Here is an 18882-nt window from a genome sequence, read left to right as displayed (position 1 = left end):
CTTTTAAGCATCTAGATGAAGTCAGTGACATTGCGGATTACTTCAATGTCCCAAATGTCAAAAGAAACACAGTCTTGCTTAAGATGCTTCCCATCACTTTCAAAGGAGCTGCTAAGGAGTGGTTAAAAGCACTCCCACCGGGTACAATCACCACTTGGGCTCAAATGCGTGAGCAATTCCTGGACCAGTTTTGCCCGCCATCTAAGATAGCCAAACTCAAGAAGTCAATAGCCAACTTTGAGCAACAGCCGGGGGAGTCATTATACGAAGCATGGGAGCGGTACAAGGGCTTGCTCAGAAATTGCTCTCAGCATGATCTAAATGTCCAGCAAGAGATGTCAATCTTTTATGATGGGGTCAACGTGATGACAAGACAATTCCTTGATTCTCAAGGACCTTTGACAAAGAAAAATCCAAGGGAGGTCAAGGAGCTAATTGAAGAATTCGAGAAGCATTCTCGCGAATACCACAACCCTAGGCAAGATGGAATCAAAGGCGGAGGAGGGGCCCAAACTGAAGAAACAGCAGCTGTAGTGGCCATGCTGAATAATATGGATTGAAGGATAACACAAATGGACCAGTCAATACATGCCATAAGAGTGGGTTGCGAAAGATGCAGCGATCCACACTTGACCAAGGACTGCAATGTAGATGAGTTTGGGAACAGAAAAGCTCAAGTGTGCTACTCTAGTAGGGATAAATTTGATGAGGACTGGAGGACATTGAAGAAGGAGTGGCTACCATATGAAGAGTATAAGAAGCAAAAAGAAGAGAAGTATAGGCAGACAGGCCGAGGCTTTTATCAGAAGGAGCAGCCACCAACCGAGAAGAAACCCGACCTAGAGACTATTTTGATGAAGTTTATGGAAGCTTCGGAAAAGAGACACGATGCCACTGATTCTGCTATTATGGAACAATAAACTTTGATAAAGAATCAACAAGCCTCCATCCATAACCTTGAAGTACAATTTGGTCAACTAGCCACTCTAGTTAATGAAAAACTGTCCCCGAAGAATCCCGATGTAAAGACCCAATCTCACGTAATGGCCATCGATACTGAAGAAGAAGCAATCTCTGAGTTCCTGGAGGCATTGGAAGAAGAATCATAGCAGCCCGATCCAAGACCTAAGAAGTCAAAATTCGAAAGTGAAAAAGTTATTGAACCAGCTTCGCCACAATGTGGCACTCCTCTGGCCATGACGTGGCGCATGTCTGATCAAAAATTCTTTGAACCCGTTCCAGCTTATCAGCCACCTTTTCCATTTCCAACCCGAGCTGTACTTAGTCTACTGGAGAAGGAGCATTTAGAGCTTGTAAAGCATGTGAAGGGGATCCCGATTCATACTCCCTTTGTTGAGTCCTTATCCAAAACTCCCGAGAACCAGAAATTACTGCAAGATTTGATAGACAATCGAAGACAACTAAAGAAGCAGTCAAAGGTGGTTCTAAGTGAACAAACCTCAAAAGTTGTGTTGGGAGAGACACCAGAAAAGATGGGGGATCCTGGACGCCTCACTCTTCCATGTGAGTTTGGGAATAAAATGAAGGTTAATGCTTTAGCCGATTCTGGGGTTAGCATTAATTTAATGCCTTTTTCATTTTATAAAAAATTGGAGATCCAGAAGATGAAGGCTACAAAAATGAAGATTCACATGGCGAATCGTTCGGTGACACAACCCCGGGGCATCATGGAGGATATTTTGGTGAAGATTGGTAAAAAAAAATTTCAAATAGACTTTGTAGTTTTGGATATGAAAGAAGATCCCGATGTTCCAATAATCCTTGGTCGTCCATTGCTTAACACTGCTGGAGCTCTTGTTGATATTCATGAGTTTAAGCTCACTTTGAGGGTTGGAGATGAACAAGAAGTTTTTGGAATACAAAATGACTTCCAAGAGGATCATGTTCAAGAAGAGATGTTCACAATCAATGAAGACAATGAACTATATGAACTGGAAAAAGCTTATGGAAGAAGAGATCAAGGTAGTTCATCAAGTCAAAAGAACAAAACCGAGGGCATCTGTTCCATATTTGATTGAAGTCATATCTTACAAGAGCGCCCCTTCTTGGGTGAGCAAAGAGGATGAGGAAATGACAAGTGATGAAGAGGAGGTCACTTCAAGAGTGACAAAGCCAGTAGTGAAAGAGAAGGAGGATATTATGGAGTGCAAGGAACAAACCAAGGGCACAAAACGCAAGCTTGAACAAGAGGGAAAAGATAAAAAGGAGAATTCAAAGAAGGCGTATAAAAGGCGAGTTCAAGCTTACAAGAGGCGATTCAAGGAACAAAAGATCTTGGTGGTGTACTCTTCAGAAGATTCAACGTAGAAGGCACGGAGTCCAGCTCAAGACTCCAAGAAAAAGAAGCGCTTCTCGGGATGCAACCCGATCTTGGTTTGCATTTTCTTTTCTTTTTTAATTTTCTTTAGCTTTTAATTAGGAAAGATATCAACTCATCATCCAATAACTGATAATTAGTAAAGAATTAGTTGTGGGGAACTTTAATTAATAAATGAGATGCAAAGTAGATAATTAAAATGTATGATTTTAATTTTTTTTGCACTCAGGCAGTTTCCACGACGTGGGCATAGCCAGCCATGTCCTTATAAAAAATGAAAACACGGGACCAGATGATAGATTTAAAGTCCACGACGTGGGCATAGCTAGCCACGACGTGGCCTTTAAAAAGTCAAGGGGGAACATTTCCTTAAAACCCTTTGACCAACATCCTCATTCTCCATTTGATACTGCCACACGAACGGGAACAACAAAAGCCCACAACCAATTTCTTAATCTATTTCCAATTTCCTTGCAAGATCTTGTCAATTTACTCTACTTGGTATGTGTTCTATTCGTTAATTGTAGTTAGTTGTTATAATTTTAGATTTTCGTGGTTAGGGTTTACGTAATTCACAAAATTGGTTGAATCTAGTTGTTAATTCTAGGTTGCATGTCCCGTAAATGGCCATAGGAACAAACCCCAAGCACTAATTTTGGTAGAAATCGCATATAAAATTACCGATCCAAAAGCTGTTTGCGACTGCAGCCCACGATGTGGCGTATCCTGGCCATGTCGTGGCTTCTGGCAGACCCATTTAATCTGTTTTAATGTTTTGGATGTTTGCTGCTTTGGTTTTCTTTTGTATGCAGAAATGGGACCACGAAGAGCTATTCCACAGGAGGAAAACCTGATTGATGTAGCAAGTATACATCCCTTATATCAGTTTCCTCAAAATATTCCCCGACCATTGTTAACTACTTACGAGAATCGGCTGGGATGGCTGTACAATAGGGAGTTTGCGATAGCCCTAATTATCGATTGGGGATGGCTCGGTCGAGTGGGAATGGTCGCTGAGATGGCACGCTATTGGTCGAAAACATACGAAGGGGACCAATTTTCTTTCACTTGTCACGGGTGGAGGAATTTGTTTTCCATTCAAGAACCCGTATACCGGGAATTATCGGTGGAGTTTTTCTCTACCGTATGCTTCGAGGAACGCACTATTGATTTTACCTACAACCGGGCACTTGCGGTTCATTTGGGTGGTGTTTATAGAGAGTGTAGTCTTCGGGAATTCGCTTGGCGTATGGGGCTTTATACCGAAGTGGAGACTCAATCTCTGTTTTTCATACCGTTCTTGCTTGGATGCGTTCGGAATTTTAATACCAGGGTTTTGGATATTCAGTTCTGGAGGAGCATTTCTAGCCATGAGTACAATACTCGTGACTCGAGTGAGTCCCAAATTCGGAATCCTGTTTTCCGATTGTTACATCGCTTGATCACTTTTTCAATAAATCACAAGCATCATGGTGATAAAGTCCCCATTCAGAATTTGTTTTATTTATGGACTCTTATTACCCCGGGAGTTTGTTATGATTTACCGTATATGTTGGCGAGGTTCATGGGGAAGAAAGCGGCCAATTCTAGGCTCGGGAGCCCGATTACCGGGGGGGGGGGGGGGCATTTGGTTACTCGCCTTGCTAGGTCATATAATATTTTGACCCATGACTTTGTGAGGAATCTTATTCGATTCCCGGACACCGACTTGACCATTATAGTCTTGGGAGTTATGCGAGCGGTAGTGAATGTTGGGGATCGTTTTGTTATACCGCCGATAGATGACAAGCAAGAGGAGGCGCAGCCAGGGCAGCAACCACCAGCCAGACCGTGGCGTTGGAATGTGCGAGCTAGAGGTGAAGTTGAGAGAGAGCGTGCTGCTTCATAGTATGTGCAGGGAGTACCCACCGACCCTTTTCAGAGTCGGGTGGGAACTTATTTGGATAATCTACGGGGGCATGCCATTTATCATACCCAACTTACTGAGGGTATTTATTCGCATTTGGGTGTGACCCAACCACCTTATATGCCACCACAATATCCTTATTTTCTGACATGGGAGGAGCTATGGCGTCCGCAAAATGACGGGGCAGGACCAAGTGGAGCGCAGGACCAAGGAGATGATAATTGATTTTATTTCCTTTTCTTTTATTTTGTTTTGTTTTTAAGTAGTTATTTATGTTTAAATTTGGATTGTAATGTAAAACTTTCTTGAACGATGATGTTACTCTTTTATTTCTTTTGGGTTGTTCCATTTTTCAGATTAGCATTGGAATTCTAAGGAGCATATAAGGTTAACTCTAGATTCGTGTCTAGTCGAGTCAAGGAAGCTTAGAGTCGTGAGTTGAAACCCACAATTCAAGATAAGTGTGGGGTACGTTAGTAGGAGAGAGGTTACAGTTGGGAAGTATATTTACATAGAAGTGTCTTAAACCATTTAGACATTGGTCAAGTTGCTAGAGTACATCAAAGAAATAAGGCATTTTCTGCTGATGTCCAGTTTCCAAGACGTGCGATCCTTACTGTTGGATTAATGTCTAAGTCCATAACTATAATTTGTAAGACTTGACCCGACCTGACATGGTCCATTTGGGTTGCATGGCATCATGCATTTGGATAGACTAAAATGAGAGAAATAAAACTTAAGGTTTTTTTTAATATATTATAAGTTCTAATTTATTAATAAGGTTATTTAATTAGTATTGATCAAGAATTAATTTGGAATTAATTAAGTGATCAAAAGGAGACTAATTAAATATATGGGTTGATTGTGTAAATCATTCATTCTTATATATGTGGGCTTCTGATCCAATATTCCTTATGTTGGACTAAGTCCATGGGGTGACCCATGGATCCTCCATGGAAGTTAAAATCCATGGAGCATAAGGAATGGGTAAAGTCATGAGTTACATGGTGTAACCCTAATAGCCACCATATAAAAGAATCCCATGGCTCAACAAATCATGCACTATGTGTGAGTGTGAGGGCTAGACAATTTCAAGGAGTGTTCAAGTTTCTCTCAAGTTATTCCAAGTGTATTTGGTGTTTTGTGAACCATTTGAGGTGTCACACTTGGGGCACTAGGCACTCAAGCTTCATGAAGACTTTCTACATCAAAGTGGTATGTATTCTATCTTGTTATATTCATTGTTTTGTATGCTAGATTAGGATAATACCTTGGAAGTTCATATTTGCATGTATAATAGAGAAAACATAGATCCAAGGTATTTAGGGTTGCATGTACACTTAGGAGTGTTAGAATGCTCAAAACCTAACAGTGGTATCAGAGCCACGGGTTGTTTTCTGTTATATTGATGCAAATATTTTATTTTCAAAGTTGAAAAAAAAGGAAAAAAAAACATGAAGTTTGTCAAATTTTAAGATAATTACTTGTTCTTGTGAAAAACTAATTATTTGTAAAATTTGAATAATTTGCTTTATGAGTTGAATTAGGTCAAATTTAATAAAAGATAAAATGATATGATTATTTTATTAGTTTTAAAAGTTTGATCTAAAGAGTTTTATTTTTTGAAACCTCCATAAGTTATGGTTATGAAAAGGTTTTAAAAAAAATTGATTCAATGTTTTTATGTAGTTACAAAATTTGGTGTTAATGTTTTAAAGAATTCCATAACTTAATAATAAGGTATGGAGTACCAAAAGTTTTTTGTGTTACCTTGTTTTATGAGTGAATTTAGATTAATGAATAAAATTATGTGATAGTTGGTTTTAATCCAAATTAATCTAAAAGAAGTTCATAAAATGTGTTTATGTAACTTATAAGTCACATTTATGAATCTTAAAACTCATAATAGTTGTCATAGGCTACAAAATGAAGAGTCTTTTTTCCTCATTAAATTGTTTTATGACTCCATAACTTGTCCTCAAGTTATGGATGTTCAAGAGTCACTTCATTAAAGTTTTTAAAACTTTAATTAAACTCATAAGTTATGAAAATCCAAGAGTTTTGAATAGTTTCAAAACTTGCCCTCAAGTTTTGGAATTTGTAAAGTTTTCCCCATGAATACTTTAATTCCAAATTAGCCCTTAAATTTTAAAAGTTAAAATTCAACCCTTATACTTTATAATATTATAAGTTAATAATATATATATATATATATATATATATATATATATATATATATATATATATGTATAAGAGTAAAGTCACTCTTATCGTTAGTAGGCCTCATTCACGAAGCCGTTCTATAAGGGGGGGGGGTGTATAAGGTTACTGCCTATAAAATGGCAGTTTAATGGGTGTCCACTCTCACCCACCGCTTCCTTGACCGGTGGAGGGTCGTTAGCCAAATGGGTAAGACAAGGACTAGAATTCTCCCTTCATTAAAAGTATTAATGATAAATACTAAGTAGGTAAACTCTTAGAAATACCCAATCTTAGTTACTTAGGAAAATGTTAATAAGGTGCTAATCCATGAAATTACACATTGCACTTTGTTTAAGTCGGTTAGTGGAGCGTGTATAGTTAACTGGCACACTAACTCGTATTTAACAAGGTAGGCAAAGGGTAACTTAATGTTTATCATAGTATCGATGGAGCATGTGTAGTTAACCGACACATCGATTGAGGGGTAGACACTTAAGGGTACCAAGTAATTTGCATGGTTACTTCACACCTTGTTTTGTGATCCTCGGCATCCCAGTCACAAAACCTGAAGGGCACACTCGAGATTGAAACATGCCATTGAAAAGTTCAATGAATCTCAAAGATCTAGGAGTTTCAAAAACCAATTAAAACCTAATAATACATTTCGTTTATCTTGGTCGAAATTGGTGAATCGTCATTCACCTACCTTCGAATATTTTATAGCTTGGATTACGACATCCCTCTTCTAAGTTAAAAAATAGTTTGTTGGGTCCTGACCTTAATATTTCATATTGGGTGTCATATTAAGGACTTTAAATCAACTATCTTGAATATCTCCCAAAAAGATGTCTGGTTTAGACATTTATGATCTTCCTAAATCTCTTGAAACAAGCTTTCCTAAATGAAGATGATGTCCCATGGAAATCATACTTCTTTCACCTACTCCAATTATTCTCCCTAACCTACAAGTTCTTGAAAATTTTAAGGTCACTCAAGCCCTATTGGCAAGCAAAGGTCTATGTGTGATCACATCTTGGAGATGTAGTCATGTATTGACAAGCCGGGAGAGTTGGGTGTCAAAGTGTTGAGAAAGTTGGTGCCTCAACTACTTTTTAAGTCACATAGTGAGTTCCTATGGGAATCCTATGAAACAGACTATGACAAGACCCTTAATGATCTTATCTATTTGCTAAGATCAACTTCCTAAAACTTGTGGACATTGACAATAATGACATTGGATATCCAGTAAAGCTTTCTCTTTCCAATGGAAAGGGATCGGCCATAGTTGACTCGGTTGACCAAATGGTAAAGAGAGAGGCTAAGTCTGAGATAGTCCCATTATCAAGGGTCCATAGGTAACTATTGCCAAAGGAAGGGGCATTGGTTGTGAAGCTGCCAAATTTACCTAAGGATGTTAAAGTCAATAAGTTTGGCTCTACTTCAGGTAAAGTCCATTGTCTAACTCTTAAGTGCATGTTGATTCTGATCATGAATATGGATTTCAATCGCATGGTTCGGTGATCAGAATTTTCGGCTATTACTTAAGAGTTATGATACTTATATTGCTTAAGAATAGATAACAACAAGGTCTTCATATGGATTGTAAGGATAAGTTTTCCGCAAAGTTTTAAAATAAAAGAAAAAGGTTTTGATTTTATTTATTTTAAGTATCCTTACAATGGCATTTGTGAAAAGTCGTTGCTTATAAGATTCCACTGATAGCAATATTGGAAAGTGAATTTGATTCTTTCATTTGTGGTAGTGTCTAAATTTACCAAATAAAGAAAGATTCTCATCACCCAAGTTTCTGTTGGATAGAAACTTGGAATCATGCAAGTTGTATAGCATGATGAATGAGAACTTTCAAGCATTGAAAAAAATTAAGACTAACTACTTGTTCACATGGATGTGTGAGTTAAGTGAAGGATTAAGGGATCGAGTACACATTCTTGTGCACTGGTCAAGTCCACCACAAAAGATTGATAAGACTATTCGTCATGGTTTACTAAAGCTTAGTAAATATGATTATACTTACAAGCTTAGGTGTATCTCTGAAACATTGGAAAAGGTTCCAATGTATGGCAGAGAGAATAAGAAGAATCAAATTAGGCAGAAGGATAAAAGTTTCTCAAATTTAAAAAGATGGGAGAGTACTTTAGTATCAGTTTTGTGATCATCTTAATGATTAAGAAACCATAGCACAATTAGTTCTCTAAGGAAATCTTAGTGCATTCTTATGACTAAGACGAGGAATCTTGAATTGTTGAAATGGTTAAATCAAGAAGATGAGTCATACTTCGTTCCAATATAAGTCTTAGAGTCATACTCCAAGATTGTAATTTGAGTGACATGTCTTAAAGAAGGTTTAAAACACTTGTCAAATGTAAGAGTAAAAGTTTCCTACTCTTGTACATTTGAAATTGGTAAGTTGTGATGTTTTGGATAAAACAAAGACCAACTAAGGCCAATTATGTGAAGTGTTTGTCTTGATTAGAATCCGCACTATCTCTTGGATGTTTGACAAGGGAGTTTTATAGGTCAAGAGGACAGTGGGAGTCTTAAAGGTCTTGAATGTCTCAAGAACTAATCAAGAATAAAACCTGAAGTTCTTCACTAGCACACGACTTCAGGTTTATAACCTATCATGTTGACATATTATGTGCCCATTCCAGTTAAAGTTGGCTTTGCATATGAGTTTTTAGAGTTCTCAATTGGTTGCACAACAACTTGGAAGCAATGGCAGGCCCTTGAGCTGCCAGGTGGCAAGAAATTCAGATTGAGTTCAATCCATATGAGTTCGGATTTGCCATTATCCTTGTCTTGTGATTATGGTTTTGACAAATTCATATGGGTAGGAACTCATACACCATAAAAATCTAAGTATCATAAAGTTTCTCTCCGATTCATGAAAATGATGGTGAGGAAACACTTTCACTAAGTAGATTTTAGCTAGATAGCAATTGCGTTATTTGCATTCTCAAAGTCGTTAGTGGAGCGTGTGTGGTTAACCGGAAAACTAACCTGGACTTATGAGAAGTGGCAAAAAGGTCTAACCATTATGATTACGGCATCTCTCCTTATAATTGTTTAGACACACCTATGAGCTATCTAAGGGAAGGTGTATGATTTTGATAAAGTTTTATCAAAACAATCTAGTATCAGAAATTTGAACTTTGGTAAGAAAGTCAGCTGATTTATGAGTATATGTCCAAGCTAGTGGGAGCATAACTGTCATGCTAATAATCATCATGTTAGTGGGAGCATGATAATTATGCTAAGTATTGCAAGTTAGCAATGTTAATTATAGAAAACAAAAGTTTCAATTGGGAAAGAGTTGTTTTGCTATAATTAAGGGAGAGGAAATTATACTTCATCTCAAATATAAAAGCTTAGATTGAGGTTTTAATCATATTTAGTCAAGGATATATATATGAATTTCATGTTGGAATGGCTCAACATAAGAAAATTCTATATATGGGTCCATTATTTGCGTTCTAAAATTCGATTATGATTACAGCATCCCTTTTCATAATCTGAATTATGAGAACTTGGCAAATAGAAATGGAAATGTTACAGCAAAAGACTTGTTTAGTATTTATGTGAGACATCATGAATCGTGTCCCATATGCTTCAGATATAGGATCGATTACATGTGCTATATTTATCCTTTCTAAAATTTTCCTAATGTCTGGGGCATTAAGAAAGGAAAAGGTCTAGAATTGGATATGACTAAAAGGATTAATCAATTGTTGAGGACAATCTAAGGTTTACCAAAGATTGGGTGCTCAAGGACAGTTGGAAGTATAGTGATAATTCTGGAAGGACCATATTGACATAATCTGTAAGGAGGCAACTCTTGTTCAGAAGTGATAGTCAAAATGAATCTGGAAATGTTTCAAAGTTAGAATTTTCAATCTATGTAAGATTAAGGAAACTTAATGCAAGAAGGATGTTTCCAAGGAATTGATCTCCTTTGGAATACTTTGTAATGTTTGTTTTCAAGTCCTTGTGACTTTGTGCATAATCATTACAAGAGGATCAATGCATATAAGTTTAGAATCTAACAAATTTCAGTAAATCGCATGAATTTGGAATTTTTGCATTTGCAGTAAGGATTTGGGATTGTGAAAAGAGGATCATTGGAGTTATGTTCAATTGATCTATTTCACAAAGTAAAGATCATAGACAAACATAGTATGCATACATGGTGTATGGCATGACTACTGTTTAGAAAACATAGTGTACATGCTTGGAGCATGGGACAACTATTGTTTTAAATTCAAGAATAAAGTTGATAGTTGAAACAGTATACAATGAATAATGTGTAATCATATGGTGATAAATAAAAGGTGTTTTATTTATGTTCATTGGTTTTGATACCATATTGGATTCAATTATTCTTGTGTTTCATTTTGCATGTTTTGACTTCCAGAATAAACTAGGTTATTCTTCCGGAATGACTAAGTTATTCAAACCATCCACAGTCGGTCATATGTTGGAAGTAGATATGAATCAAGACTGTCATGGGTTGGCTTGTAGAGGTCTAAGATGTTGGACAAAGGGCTACAACACTCATGAGTGCTCGTAAGTTCTGAGTATTGGATTCAACCAGCGCTGATTGGAATCACTTCATGGATTTTATCACGAGTGATCATGAGACGATAATATCTTATATTCTTCAAACCTAGAGATATAAGTTGTTACTATGAGTTAGTTGTACATTGATTGCACGAAAACGCACTCGGTAACTCGGTGTTATAAAACGTGCCTTTGTGTATGATTCAACAAGTAGTAGAACAAGTCATATGAGTCGAAGTTTATCCATTCCTTTCACCTTCGTGATAAAAGCGATATCTGTGGTCCCCTCGATGATTTGATGATGACAAATGGAAGTGCTCGGCCGGGCCAGGACTGATTTGATTTGTTCAATTAGTCAGTCGTCATAAATTGGAAATCAGGAAACAACAAATGGACAGAGAGAATGATTATAATCCATGTCTCAGTCCATATGATATCTAGAATGGAGGAATATATGATCCCTTATCTAATGGACAAGTCATTGACAAAGGTCAGAGTTCATCTACAAGGTCAGAGTTCGACAAAAGCTTTTGAGAGCTACGATTGCTAGTCAGTTCTTGAAGTCATACGCAATAATAGTTTAAGACTTATCCAAGTGGGAGACTGTTGGATTAATGTCTAAGTCCATAACTATAATTGGTAAGACTTGACCTGACCCGACATGGTCCATTTGGGTTGCATTGCCTCATGCATTAATGAGGTTATTTAATTAGTATTGATCAAGAATTAATTTGGAATTAATTAAGTGATCAAAAGGAGACTAATTAAATATATGGGTTGATTGTGTAAATCATTCATTCTTATATATGTGGGCTTGTGATCCAAGATTTCTTATGTTGGACTAAGTCCATGGGGTGACCCATGAATGCTCCATGGAGGTTAAAATCCATGGAGCATAAGGAATGGGTAAAGTCATGAGTTACATGGTGTAACCCTAATAGTCACCATATAAAAGAATCCCATGTCTCAAGAAATCGTGCACTATGTGTGAGTGTGAGGGCTACACGATTTCAAGGAGTGTTCAAGTTTCTCTCAAGTTATTTCAAGTGTATTTGGTGTTGTGTGAACCATTTGAGGAGTCACACTTGGGGCACTAGGCACTCAAGCTTCATGAAGACTTTCTGCATCATAGAGGTATGTATTCTATCTTGTTATATTCATTGTTTTGTATACTAGATTAGGATAATACCTTGGAAGTTCATATTTGCATGTATAATAGAGAAAACATAGACCCAAGGTATTTAGGGTTGCATGTACACTTAGGAGTGTTAGAATGCTCAAAACCCAACACTTAGGCCACGTCGTGGCGCTCATAAACTTTGAAGAAATAAAGCAGCTTGTTGTTCGCGCTTTCATCTCATATCATGACGTGGCCAGCTACCTGCCACGACGTGTCTCAGTTTGTCCTTTCCCACATTTCCAATTGCTAACACCTAGTTTGAAGAATTGAAGTTTCGAGTAATGTTAGTGGTTTATTTACATATTCACCCAGTTCTACACCGAGTTTCTATTTTTGGAAGTCCATATTTCGGATGCATGTTTTCCACACTTTTGGAGATGCTCACGCCACTATCCCAGGGGAGTCTGTTCCTTTTTCTCCTTTTTCATTAATTTTGATTTATTTTTACGAATACAATGAGGGCATTGTATGAAATAAGTGTGGGGTAGGGGTAGAAAAAGTAAATTGCTAGATAATAAAAAATTGAAATTTTTGAAATTGAAATTTTTAATAATTGAATCTAGTAATAATAATTTGAATTATAATTGCTAGTATTATGTGGGATGATCCGATGAGAGTTTAAATGTTTAGTTGAGCCAATACACGTTATAGTGCATTTGTGGCCTCCCTTATTTTAGTTAAATCATGGAACAAAAACATAACCCCGCTTGGTTTGAGGGATGCAATATGTTTAGCAACCTAAACCTGAAATGTATCCAGCAAAATTATTATCATTAACCGATAAAGGTTGAGGTTGAGCGCCTCTGCTTAAGCATGTAGGTTTTGAGTGAAAAAAGTGAGGTACATGTAAAAAAAAAAAAGAGAGAGAATTACAAGTAAAGTTGTAAGAATTTTGGAGCAAATAAAGTGAAGATCAAAAGATCAAAATTCCAAGAAATGCAAAAAGTTGAAGATACCAGAAATCAAATCAAATAAGGTGGTGAATTCAAAGAAATCGAAGATTAAATGTCAAAGAAATGAAGAATTCCAAAAGAGCTCCATAGTGGTATCAATGATTGTAATTCTAGATTATGTATGCTTAGGTTGCTCAACTAAAAATACCTTGAGGATAAGGAGGTTTTCTGCGGATGGATTCAGAGGGTTGCATAAAATGAGCATTGTTCGGGAAAAGTGGGCAAGTGTTTATGAAGATTGTGAGTATTTAAAGTATGGGGGGTACTTTAGGAAAATTTTAGACACAAATGCATGCGTTGAGGTCTTGGCATCATGGTTGAGCTAGAGTCGGATTGTTCTATGTGGTATTGGTAATTAGAAGTTAAGTTTAAATTTGCTTGAGGGCAAGCAAAGCCTAAGTGTGGGGTATTCTGATATTTCCATATTTATACCTATTTTTAGTCATTATTTAAGTACATTTTTATTAATAAATTGATAATATGTTTAGAATAATGATTCATCTGACTTTATATTGTTATTTTCAGTAAATTAAAAGGATTTTCGAAGAGAGGGACCAAAAGTGACAATATGAGGAACATGGGAGACTTGAAAGACAAGAAAAGAATGTATCCACGATAAATACTGAATTCACGACGTGGCAAAGTCGGCCACGACGTGGCACGAGTGTTCAAGAAGATAAACATCACGATGTGGAGGATTTCCTTGTACGGTACGGATTGCTTGAAGCCCACGACGTGGCCTGGATAGCTACGACGTGGCACGGGTTTTTGGAGCTTATTTAAGTTCTTCTGATTATTACGAAAGGGGGAAGCTTTTAGCTGAAGGAAAGAGTTCCAGGAGACGATTTAGAGCGAAAGAAGGGTTCTGGAAGAAGGTTTTCATCACCAAAAAGAATAGAGGTCTATATCTTAGTTAAATTAGAACATGTCTTTTATTACTTTTAGTTGTGTTGGTTTAGTTGCTATGATGAGCAGCTGAATCTAGCTACTCTTGTTTAGCTAGATGAAGCTTCAAACTTATGAATAGTTCAATGTTTATGGATTAAGTTTAGTTGGTAAAAATTGCTTGTGTTTGATTTGTATAACCTAGCATGCTATTGTTTGTTTCTCTAATTGCTTGATTGCATGTTCTGTATAGCTTAGTGACCAGTAACTACATGAATTTGTTTACCTAATGATTTAGTGAAGATTGAATTGTTGGAGCTAGGATTGACCAATCTTAGTTAGTAATTAGAGTAATTAAGCTTAGCTGTGCTAGAGAACGTGTATTGTGACCATAATTGCGTTTATATTACAAATCTTACATAGTATATTTGCATTCATAATTAGTTTTGTGTTTAATTATGTGTGAACATACATGGTTTGACATGAATTAGTTAATTATTGGTAAGTTAGAACTAAATTACTAATATAACTAAAAACCAACTTAATAATCCGTAATCATTAGCTAGCCATAAGGAAGAAGTGGATTCAAACTAAACAAGAGTGTGTTTTTACTTATTGAATTTGATTTAAGTTCATCTGATCTTGTAAAGTCAGATAAAACCCCTTTTAAACTTGTTAATAACTAGGTTAATTTAATATAAGTAAATTAATTAGAAACACCATTCCCTGTGATCGACACCCGACATACCCAAGCTATACTGTAATCTGACTAGGTACACTGCCTATAAGTGCATAGTTAGTTAAGTTTGTTAGGTTATAAATATTAAAATTAGTGAGTACTCTTTGTGCACATCAGACACTTTTTAAAATTAGAGACGTGGAAGACAGGATGGATGTTGCTATGCTCTTGAGGTAATCGGAGTTTATAGGCTACGAGACTGATCTTAGCGAGGATCTCGAAAGGTCCTACGTACCTCGGGTTAACTTTTCCGCACTTTCCAAAGTGTATCATGCCTTTCCAGGCGAGACCTTCAACAGGACACGATCTCCAACTTGGAATTCCAAGGGTTTTCGTCGTTTATCGGCGTAACTCTTTTGTCTGTCTCTAGAGGCTTTCAGTTGTTCTCGGATTTGAATGATCTTCTCAGTGATTTCGCGGATGATTTCAGGACCAGTGAGTGCACTATCGGGGACTCGACTCTTATTTAGTTGCGTGTCCCCTACCTCGGCCCATCACAGAGGGGATCTGCACTTGCGACCGTAGAGGGCTTCGAACGGGGCAGCCTTGATACTGGTGTGGTAACTGTTGTTATACGAGAACTCGATCAAGAGTAAATGGGTGTCCCACGACTTTCCGAAATCGATGACACATGCTCTCAACATGTCTTCCAGGGTCTGGATAGTTCTCTCACTCTGCCTGTCTATCTGAGGATGATAAGTTGTACTCACATCCAACTTAGTTCCAAGAGCTTTCTGAAGGGACTGCCAAAACCTTGAGGTAAACCTGCTATCTCGATCGGAGATAATGGACAGAGGCACACAGTGCAATCGGACTATCTCTTGAATGTAGACTCACGTGATTCTTTCCATCTTGAATGATTCTTTAATCGGTAGGAAGTGAGCGGATTTTGTCAATCAGTCGACAATTACCCAAATGGTATCGTACCTACTCGGAGATTTAGGTAGCTTGGTGATGAAATCCATAGTGATCATCTCCGATTTCCACTCGGGTATCTCGGGCTACTGGAGCAGAACCGAGGGATTCTGATACTCAACCTTTACTTTGGCGCAAGTCAGACACTTGCCCACGAAGGTAGCGATTTCGGCCTTCATGTTTGGCCACCAGTATAGCTTCTTTAGATCCAGGTACATCTTATCCGAACTTGGGTGAATGGAGTATTTGGTCTTGTGAGCTTCGTTCATGACAATCTCCCTGAACCCTCCGAACTTTGGGTTCCAGATTCAATCCATGAAACAATAGACTCCGTCAACTCTGATCTCAAGTTTCTTATCCATTCCCGTCAAGGCTTCATTCAACATGTTCTCTGATTTTAGGGCTGCCAACTGGGCTTCTCGGATTTGTGCGGATAAGTGGGAATGGATGGTCATTGTCAATGTCTTCGCCTTGTTGCTTGAGCTTTCCTTTCGGCTAAGGGCATCTGCTACCACATTGGCCTTGCCGGGATGGTAGCGGATTTCGGACTCATAATCACTGAGCAACTCTACCCATCGTCGTTGTCTCATGTTTAAGTCTTTCTGATCGAAGATATGTTGCAGGCTTTTATGGTCGGTGAAGATCGTGCACTTGGTTCCGTAGAGATAATGTCTCTAAATCTTCAGTGCGAAGACCACTGCTCGTAACTCCAGGTCGTGAGTCGTGTAGTTAAGTTTGTGTGCCTTCAGCTGTCTTGAGACATAAACGATAACTTTTCCTTTCTGCATAAGCACATAGCCTAAGCCCTGATTGGACGCATCGCAGTAAACAACGAAATCCTCTGTCCCTTCGGGCAGGGACAGGATAGGTGCGCTGCACAAGGCTCACTTCAACATTTGGAATGCAGTGTCTCGCTTTTCACTCCAACAATAAGGTACACCTTTCTGTGTCAGAGTGGTTAAGGGCTTGGCAATTTTGGAAAAATTCTGAATAAATCTACGATGATAGCCGGTGAGACCCAAGAATTTACGGATTTTTATGGGTGTCTTTGGTGCCGAACAATTCTCTATCGCTTTTATTTTTGGAAGGGGCCACGTGTATACCCTCCTTGCTTATCACGTGACGAAGGAAAGTTACCTTTCGAATCCAAAATTCGCACTTGGAGAATTTCGCGTACAACTTTTCCGATCTAAGAGTTTCCAACACTAACCTCAAGTGTTGTTCGTGATCTTCTTCACTTCTGGAATAGACAAGTATGTCGTCAATGAACATGATGACAAATTTTTCCAGAAAGGGACAGCACACCCGGTTCATCAGGTCCATGAACACTGCCGGTGCGTTGGTTAGACCGCATGGTATCACTATAAACTCGTAGGGCCCATATCGAGTCCTGAATGTTGTTTTGGAAACATCACTCTCATGAACTCGTAGCTGATGGTACCCTGATCTAAGGTCTATCTTCAAGAAATAGTTGGCTCCCTGAAGTTGATCGAAAGGGTCATCTATTCGAGGAAGAGGGTAACGGTTTTTGATGGTCAACTTATTCAACTCACGGTAGTCTATACACATCCGAAAGGATCCATCTTTCTTATTCACAAATAATACCGGGGCTCCCCAGGGTGGGGAACTTGGTCTGATGAACCCTTTGTTGCGTAGCTCATTAAGCTGATTGGATAACTCCTGCATTTCTGTTGGAGCTAAGCGATATGGAGATTTGGCTACAGGATTTGGTCCAGGAATTAGGTCGATGCAAAACTCGACTTGACGTTTGGGAGGAATTCCTGGGAGCTCTTCGGGAAAGACATCAGGAAAATTGCAGACTTCGGGGATGCTCTTGAGGTCTTTAACTTCCTGTTTCTCGTTGATTACATGATCTAGGAATGCGTAACACTCCTTTCGTAGATGTTTTTGAGCTTTGATGCATGAAATAATGTGAAGATTGGAACTAAGTTTATCGTCGTACATCACGAGGATTTGACTAGAAGGAAGATTGAGGCGGATAGCTTTTTCATAACAAAGGATATCAGCATGATTAAGGCTCAACCAATACATGCCAATGATAACATCAAAGCTCTTTATGGAAACTGGCATAAGGTCGATGGGAAAAGAATGATCGTTGAGGGTAAGGGTATAGCCTATGAATATATCGTTAGCGTTTTCTTTCTCACCGTTAGCCATCTCGATGATAAAAGTTTCGGTTAATGGTTGGGGATTAGGTTTAATATGATGTTTGAATGAATGGCTAAAAAAACTTCGTTCAACACCAGAATCGAAAAGGATGCAAGCATAAGAGTTGTCGAGAAGGAACATACCTGTGACAACGGTGGGGTCGGCAACTGCCTCCTCCTACTTTATAGTTGGAACTCTCCCGGCGTCGTTGGTTGTTGTTGCTTTTAGGCAGTTTCGCTTGAAATGCCCGACTTCACCGCACCGGTAGCAGGCCTGACCAACACTCGCTCCGAAAGCTTGATTGGTTGGTTGGGCTGGTGTTTTGCAGTTTCGAGCAGTGTGGCCCTTTTTGCGACAGTTGTTGCAGGGCATCTCACGGCATGGGCCAGGGATACGATGGTGGTAATTGCACCTGTTGCACTAAGGGAGGTTACTAGCATACCTATTGGTAGGTGCTTGAGCTGTAGGAGCAGCGACAGGAGTAGCAGCAGCGTGGAATGCCATAGTTTTGTGTTTCTTGGAGGGCCCTTGCGAACTCTGAGCCTTTCGCTTGTTCCAGAATATCCTCTTACTCTTACTACACTCATTCCGATGCCCCTGATTACCTTCATGATTTTTGGAATGGGTGTCACTTCCTAGTCCGTGATGCAGCGCAAAAAAACAACACAAAGATAACCAAGAATGAACCTGTTGATTCTAAAAGAATAGCCAGGACAATCTCTTCAAAACCACGTTGATTCTACGAATACCGTGGGATTGGCTTCAAAATCTGGGTTAACACACAGAATTTGGGAGAAAATCGAAAGTTCATAAAATTGATGATTGACCATCCAAATTACATCAAAAACAGTTAAATAAGAAGCAGAAATTAAAATGAAACCCTAAAAGTCCATGGGCCAAATAAAAACCCAAAAACAAAACCCAAAAATTAGGGAAAAATAACAAAAACTGCTCATAACTCCTTTTAGAAAGCGATTTATGGACTCAAAAATGGGTAAGTCCCCTTCGGGTACTTAT

At 38.3% G+C, this 18882-nt stretch overlaps 1 non-coding gene across 1 annotated transcript; it reads right to left on the bottom strand.

The window, feature by feature from the left end:
* Positions 1-212: 212 nt before the first annotated feature.
* On the bottom strand, positions 213-319 carry LOC145096656 (small nucleolar RNA R71). The gene has a single exon (XR_013704028.1). It is a non-coding gene; the product is annotated as a small nucleolar RNA R71 (small nucleolar RNA).
* Positions 320-18882: the final 18563 nt, after the last annotated feature.

Source organism: Lactuca serriola, chromosome 3 (genome assembly GCF_051521515.1).
Source record: "Lactuca serriola cultivar US96UC23 chromosome 3, Lser_US96UC23_V15, whole genome shotgun sequence".
NCBI lineage: Eukaryota > Viridiplantae > Streptophyta > Magnoliopsida > Asterales > Asteraceae > Lactuca > Lactuca serriola.
This window is presented reverse-complemented; position numbering and strand designations above follow the sequence as displayed.